The following is a 7,490-nucleotide window of genomic DNA, read 5'->3' on the forward strand; positions in this document are numbered from 1 at the left end:
AAATGAAGAGGTCGAGGGCAGGTAATAGGCCAGCGCAGGGTGTCCAGGTGGATGCAGTGTGTTGGAGGTGGGCGAAGGGGTCCTCGGAAGGTGGGCAGGAGTCATGATTGTGATTCCTTGAGTTGGCATTTGGCTTAATTCCTCGGTTGGCGTTTTGTGTTGGAGGTGGGCGAAGGGGTCCTCGGAAGGTGGGCAGGAGTCATGATTGTGATTCCTTGAGTTGGCATTTGGCTTAATTCCTCGAGTTGGCGTTTGGTTTAATAGCTTTTAATGAGGTCTGTTAGTGACTTACAATGGGTTGTGTGTAATAGCAGACTATGTGATAACAAGACCTGGTATTTGGGGATTGGGGTAACAACATGGGAATGCTCAAACCCTAAAGTTATTGAACTCAATATTGAGTCTGGAAGGCTGCAGGGTTCCCAAGCAGAAAATGCTTGCGCTGAGCTTCGCTGGAGCACTACAGCAAGCCTGAGACAGAAATGTTGGCCAGGGAACAGGGTGATGTGTTAGAGTGGCAGGCAATTGGAAGTTCAGTATGTTTTTTTCAAAATAATAGCTTTTCACCCTGCTAGCCAGATTATTATCCACTCCTTTGTCTATCCAACTGTTCTTCTCTCTCTCTGATCTCTATTCCCACCTATTGTTTAGACCTTAGCCCCTCCCCCCCAACCCTATCTTCTGCATGTAAACTGACATTTTCCTAGCTATCATCAGTTCTGAGGAAGGGTCACTCGACTCAACATGTTAACTCTCCTTTCTCTCCATAGATGCTGTCAGACCTGCTGAGCTTTTCCAGCAATTTCTGTTTTTTGTCTGATTCACAGCATCCATAGTTCTTTTAGTTTTTATTGAAAATCACAAAGACATCTGTTGGCATATAATAAGTAAAAGAGCGTTTTAAAAAGAAGTAGAGGCAAAAAGGTAATTTACACCTGGATGCAGAAGTATGTCAGAGATATTGAAATAAATACTTGGCATTTATCTTTACAAAAGTGGAGGATGCTGCCCAGGCTTTACCAAGACTCGTTAGACAGCACCTTCCAAACCAACGACCACCTACATCTCAAAGGATAAGGGCAAAAGATACCTGGGAACAATACTGCTCTTAAGTTCCCTGCCAAGCCATTTATCATCCTGACTTAGAAGTGTACTGCTATCCTTCAGTGTCAATGGGTCAGAATCTTGGAATTTCCTCCCTATGGATATTCTGGGTCTACCTACATCAGATAGGCTACAGTGGTTCAAGAAGGCAGCTCACAATCACCTTCTCAAGGTTAGCTATGGATTGGCAATTAATGCTGGGTCCAGCCAGTGGTGTGCATATCCCATGAGTAAATTTAAATCAAAACCAAAATGCTGATAGAGGAGGACACTCTTAGTAGAAGGATTCAAAATTAATAAGGAAGATGTCTTGGACAGACTGTTTGTAATTAAAGTTGATAAGGTACCAGGACAGGTCCAGGGTGCCTCCAAGGGTTTTGAAGCAAGTGAGGGTAGAACTTCTGGGGACACAGGCCATAACGTTTTGTGCTTCCCTGCAGTCAGGGAAGACTGAAGAATTGCAAATATTATAGGCTTGTTCAAGAATGAATAATGACTTGGATGAGAACAGTGCCTGTTCTATAGCTAAGTTTGCAGAAGACAAATATAGATGGGAAGGCAAGTGGTGTGTATGACACAGAGTCTGCAGAGGGATATAGACAGACTAAGTGAGTAGGCAAAAACTTGAAATGAAATTAGGAAAATGTGAGCTTGTGCACTTTGGTAAGAAGAAAAAAGAAGCTGAATATCATTTGAATGTACAGAGGGATTTAGGAATCCATCCAGGAGTCACAAAAGCTGACAGCCAAGTTCAGTAATAGGGAAGCTAAATGGAATGTTGGTCTTTATTTCAAATGGAATGGAGTGTAAAAGTAGTGAGGTTTTGCAAAATCTAAACCAGTCAACTTACCAATTAGTCAGACCACAGCGGGAATACTGTGAATAGTTTTGGACCCCTTATCTAAGGAAAGATGTACTAATATTGGAGATAGTCCAAAGAAAATTCACTAGGCTGACACCAGATATGGAAGAATTTTGTAATGAGGAGAGGTCGAATAGGTTGGGTCTGTACTCATTGCAATTCAGAAGTATGAGTGGTAGCCTTGAAACATACAGGATTCTTAGAGGAAGGTCTGGTTTGAAAGCAGAAAGATTGTTTCCTTTTGTGAGAGAGTCCAAGACCAGAGGGCATAATCCGAGAATAAAGGGATTACAGCTTTGAAACAGAAATGAGGAGAAATTTCTTCGCTCAAAGATTAGTGAATCTGTGGAATTCTATACCACAGAGGGCTATCAAGGCTGGTTATTAAGGATGAGGTAGAAGATTTTTAATTAGTAAGGGAATCAATGATTATAGGGAAAATGCAGGAAAGTAGAGTCGAGGATTATCCAATCACCCATGATCTCATTGAATGGTGGAACACAGTCAATGGGATGAATGACCTACTTGATTTGATTTTGATTTGATTTATTGTACTCACATGTACCACCACTGTTTTGCGAGCAGTACAGGCAGATCATAAAGTGCTTAGACAGAGTGAGACACACAAGGTCCCACTTATGCTCCAAAGTCTTGTGGTCTGAAGAATCCCTGCAATTACCAGCCAATCAATTTATCCTAGGACAAGCCAAACAGAGACACGCACGAGAAATCTTAGAAGCATGGCATTCCAACCGGAACTCTTATCAACAAACACATTGACTTGAACCCCATTTACCACCCCCTGAGAAAAAGAACAGGAAATGACTTCACCATAAAAATGATGTCACTACAGGAAATGACACCACCAACACAAGGAAACCCAAACTAATAAATAGAAAGCAGGAAACACCAGCAGTGTTTCGTCCGGAGGCTCACTGAAGATGTTACCTAGTATGGTGCTGAAATGTCTGAAAGTGAACGTTCCAGCTCAGTGAGCAAACCTACATCCAGAATCAATTTATCTTCTGTTTTGGGAAGCTTCCAGAAATAATTGTGAAGACTTGTACTTCAGAATTTGCAACTCCCCTAGCCAAGCTCTTCCTGTACAGTTATAACACTGGTATCTACCTGACAATGTGGAAAATTGCCCAGGTATGTCCTGCACATAAAATAGGAGGATAAATCTAACCCGGCCAATTACCGCCCCATCAGTCTACTCTCGATCATCAGTAAAGTTATGGAAGGGGTCATCAATAGTGATATCAAGCAGCACCTGCTCAGCAAGAACCTGATAGTGATGAGATGGAAATGTGTTGCTGGAAAAGCGCAGCAGGTCAGGCAGCGACCTGCTGCGCTTTTCCAGCAACACATTTCCATCTCTGATCTCCAGCATCTGCAGACCTCACTTTCTCCTGATAGTGATGCCCAGTTTGGGTTCTGCCAGGGCCATTCAGCTCCTGACCTCATTTCAGCCTTGGGTTCAAACATGGACAAAAGAGCTGAAGTCTAGAGATGAGGTGAGAGTGACAACCCTTGACATCAAGACTGCATTAAATTGAGTGTGACCACTAACAAAACTGGAATCAGTGGGCATCAGGGGCAAACTCTCTGCTGCTTGGAGTCATACCTGGTACTAGGAAGATGGTTAGAAATGTTGGAGGTCAGTCATCGCAACTCCAGGATATCTTTGCAGGAGTTTATTGGGCTGTGTTTTGGGCCCGATCATCTTCAGCTGTTTCATCATTAACCTTCCCTCTATCATAAGGTCAGAAGTGGGGATGTTCACTGATAATTGCACAATGTTCAGCACCATTCGCAAGAACTCAGATTCTGAATAGTTCAAATGCAACAAGATCTGGACAATATCCAAACTTGGGCTGACAAGTGACAAGTAACATTAGCACCACAAATATGCCAGGCTATAATCATCACCAATCACAAATAGCCCTTAAGTAGCTTGTGAGGCCACTTCTGAGGGTAGTTAAGAGTCAACCATATTGCTGTGGGCCTCGAGTGATGTGTAGGCCAAACTAGGTCAGGATACCACATTTCATTCCCTAAAGGACAGTATCAAATCAGAAGGGTTTTTATATCCATCAATATGGTGACATGATCAAAATTATGGTTACATGATCAACAACATCAACATTTTCGCAGAGTTGAAATGTGTATTACTGTGGGGTATGTTGTGAGAGGGGGAAAGTTCAAAGGAGATGTGAGGGCAAGTTTTTTACACAGAATGGTAGGAGTCTGGAATGAGGTGCCAGGAATGATGGTGGAGGCAAATACGATAGGGCTATTTAAGGGCCTTTTAGATATGCACATGAATATATAAGAAATAGAGGGATATAGACTAAGGTCAGGTCGAAGGTATTAGTTTAATTTGGTGTCACACTCGGCACAACATAATGTTCCAAAAGGCCCGTTCATGTGTGCTATACTGTTCTATGTTCTATTAGCTTTAATTCCAGATATTTGTTGAATTCAAATTTTACTCTCTGCCATGGTGGAATTTGAACTCTTATTGCTCGAGTATTATCCTAGGGTACTGTACATTGACATTACCACACATCACTTTCCCAAAATGCTATTGCAGAAACATTACGCATCAGAATATTTTAGTCAGTAGATAGATTCTGGCATTAAAATTAATGGATATTGGTGCTAAAGTTTGGGATGATTTAGGTGGGTCATATAAATTAAGAGGTGAAATAGAAATAAACTGAGTTTTCTGATATTTATCCTGCAACTTACAAGCTTCCTGTAATTGTCTTGGTCAATAAGCATATCTTTGCTGAAGCAGGAAACAGAGAGCTGTGAGTGAAACAACACTGTAGTTAACATCATTCTTGTACTGTCATCAGTTGCATGAGGACCTGGGAGACAGATTTGGGAGTGGGGGGAGGGTGGAAGAGGGAAGAATTGAGTTTGAAAAGTGATGAGTCTTGGGTCTAATACATAGACGTCATGTAGAAATAGTAAATGGGGAGATGAGGAAACAGAGATAGCACTAAAATTATGGTTGGTTTACACTGAATGAGTGAAACTCAATTTGACATTTCTTAAAATCATGCACATTGCATGAAGGACACACAAATCACAAAATTCTCTTCCTTGTTTATATTACACATTGATTTCCTGTGTTAATTTAAGCTTTCTCTTAAACTGTGAGACAACATAATAAATTTATTTCATACAGGTACATTATTGCAGAATGCACCTTAATAGTCAGAAATGTAGAATAACTTAATGTATGGTTATGTGACAGTGACTCCATTGGTTTGGTAATTTGACTGCACAATGGAGCAGTAAAATCAACAACTCTCAAAAGATAAATGCTGCAAAGATTCAACTTCTAACTGTTAGGAAATGTTTAAAACTCAAAATCATTTGACAAGTCAGTAGATTGGTCAGAATATAAACCAGAGTAAATGATAACTAAGAAATTAATGAGCCTAGAATTGAAGTATGAAAGAAAGCTAGTTACAAATGTAAACATAGTAAGAATTTCTGTAGATAGTTTAAAAAGAGAATTAACAATGTTAGGAATGGTTCAATAGAAAATGAGTCTGGGGAAATAATGAAAATGATTAGAAGACGGACAAAGTGAACATGTATTGTGCACCAGTCTTCACTAAAGATACATCCCAGAAATAGCTGTAAGTCAAGAAATGAAAGGGAGGGAGGAACTCAAGAAAACTGCAATCATTAGTGAAGTGGTATTGATCCAATTATTGAAGCTGCAGCCTGACAGGGTCCCGGGTCCTGATGGACTTCATCCTAGGACTTAATAGAAGTAGCTAATTAAATAGCTCTGAATAGTCTGAAGAATAGTTACAGGAACTTGAAACATTAACTCTGGTTTCTTTCCTCAGATGCTACTAGACCTGTTGAGTCTCTCCAGCAATTTCTGTTTTTGTTTGAAATAGTTTATGCATTATTTTTAATGTTCAAAACTTTGTTGTTTCAGAGGAGGTTCCTTTTGATTGGAAGATAATGAATATAACTCCTTTAGTCAAAGGGAGACAGAAAGCAGAAAACAACAGGTCATTTAGTTTAACATGTTGTAAGGAAAATGTTAGAAGCTATTATTCAGTGCCTATTATGTAATGGAAAGACACTTAGAAAAGTTCAAGTTATTTGGGCAGATTCAGCATGGTTTTATGAAAGCAAAATCACATTAAACCAGTTTATTGGAGTTCTTTGAGGAAGTAGCATGCAGTGGATCAAGTGGAATTGGTAAGTGCACTGTACTTAGATTTCCAAAAGGCAGTTGATAAGTTTTCAAAAGGTGAAAAATAGAAGCTCATGATGTAGGGTGTAATATCTTTGCATATTATGGTAATATTTGAAACATTTAGCTGGCGCGGCAAGGTGGCACAGTGGTTAGCACTGCTGCCTTACAGCACCAGAGACCCAGGGTCAATTGCAGCCTCAGGCAATTGCCTGTGTGGAGTTTGCACATTCTCCTCTTGTCTGTGTGGGTTTCCTACGGATGCTCCGGTTTCCTCCCACAATCCAAAGATGTGCAGGTCAGGTGAATTGGCCATGCTAAATTGCCTGTGGTGTTAGGTGCATTAGTCAGAGGGAAAATGGGTCTGGGCAGGTTACTCTTCGGAGGGTCGGTGTGGACTGGTTGGGCCAAAGGGCCTGTTTCGACGCTGTAGGGAATCTAATCTAACAGGGAACAGGAAGTCGATATAAAGGGTAATTTTCTAGTTGACAAACTGTAAAAAGTGATCTGCTACAAGGATCATTGCTGGGGTCTGAGTTTTTTACAATTTGTATTAATGATTTAGAGGAAGGGACTGAGATTTTCTGATTACATAAAGCAAGTAAGTTGAGAAGAGGGCGTAGAAAGGTACAAAGGGATATCGATAGGTTAGGTGAGAGGGAAAGATGTGGAAAAATGTGACTGTCCATTTTGGCAGGAAGACTAAAAAGCATGTTATCTCATGGTGAGAGCTTGTAGATCTTTAAGATAGAATCACAGAGATCTTCAGCACGGAAAATTCAGCCCATCATGTCTATGCTCCAGTCCAGATAACTAACTATTCAAAAGCCATTTTTCAGCACTTGGCCCATATGCTTCTAAATACGTCTTAAATGTTATGAGGGTTTTTGCCTTTGCCACCCTTCAAGATTCCCACCATACTTTTTTCATTGCCTCCCCTCTAAATCTTCTGTCCTTTAAATTTATGCCCTTGGTCATTGATCCCTCCATCAAGGTGAGCATTTTCTTCATGTCTATTCTATCTATGTCCATCATAAGTTTAAACATCTAAACCATATCCCCTTTCATTCTCCTCTGTTCTAAAGAAAACGCCCCCAGTCTGTTCAATCTCTCTTCATGACTGAAACTCTCCAGCCCAGGTAATATCCTGGTAAATTTCTTCTGTACATTCTCTAGTGTGGATTCCAGAACTGCACACAATATTCTAGCTGTGGCCTGAACATTTTATACAGTTCCAGCTCTTAACCTCTATGCCTCGGCAAATCTCTTAAATTTATTCACAGGGTGAGG

This window comes from Chiloscyllium plagiosum, chromosome 10 (genome assembly GCF_004010195.1).
Source record: "Chiloscyllium plagiosum isolate BGI_BamShark_2017 chromosome 10, ASM401019v2, whole genome shotgun sequence".
In the NCBI taxonomy this organism is placed as follows: Eukaryota; Metazoa; Chordata; class Chondrichthyes; order Orectolobiformes; family Hemiscylliidae; genus Chiloscyllium; species Chiloscyllium plagiosum.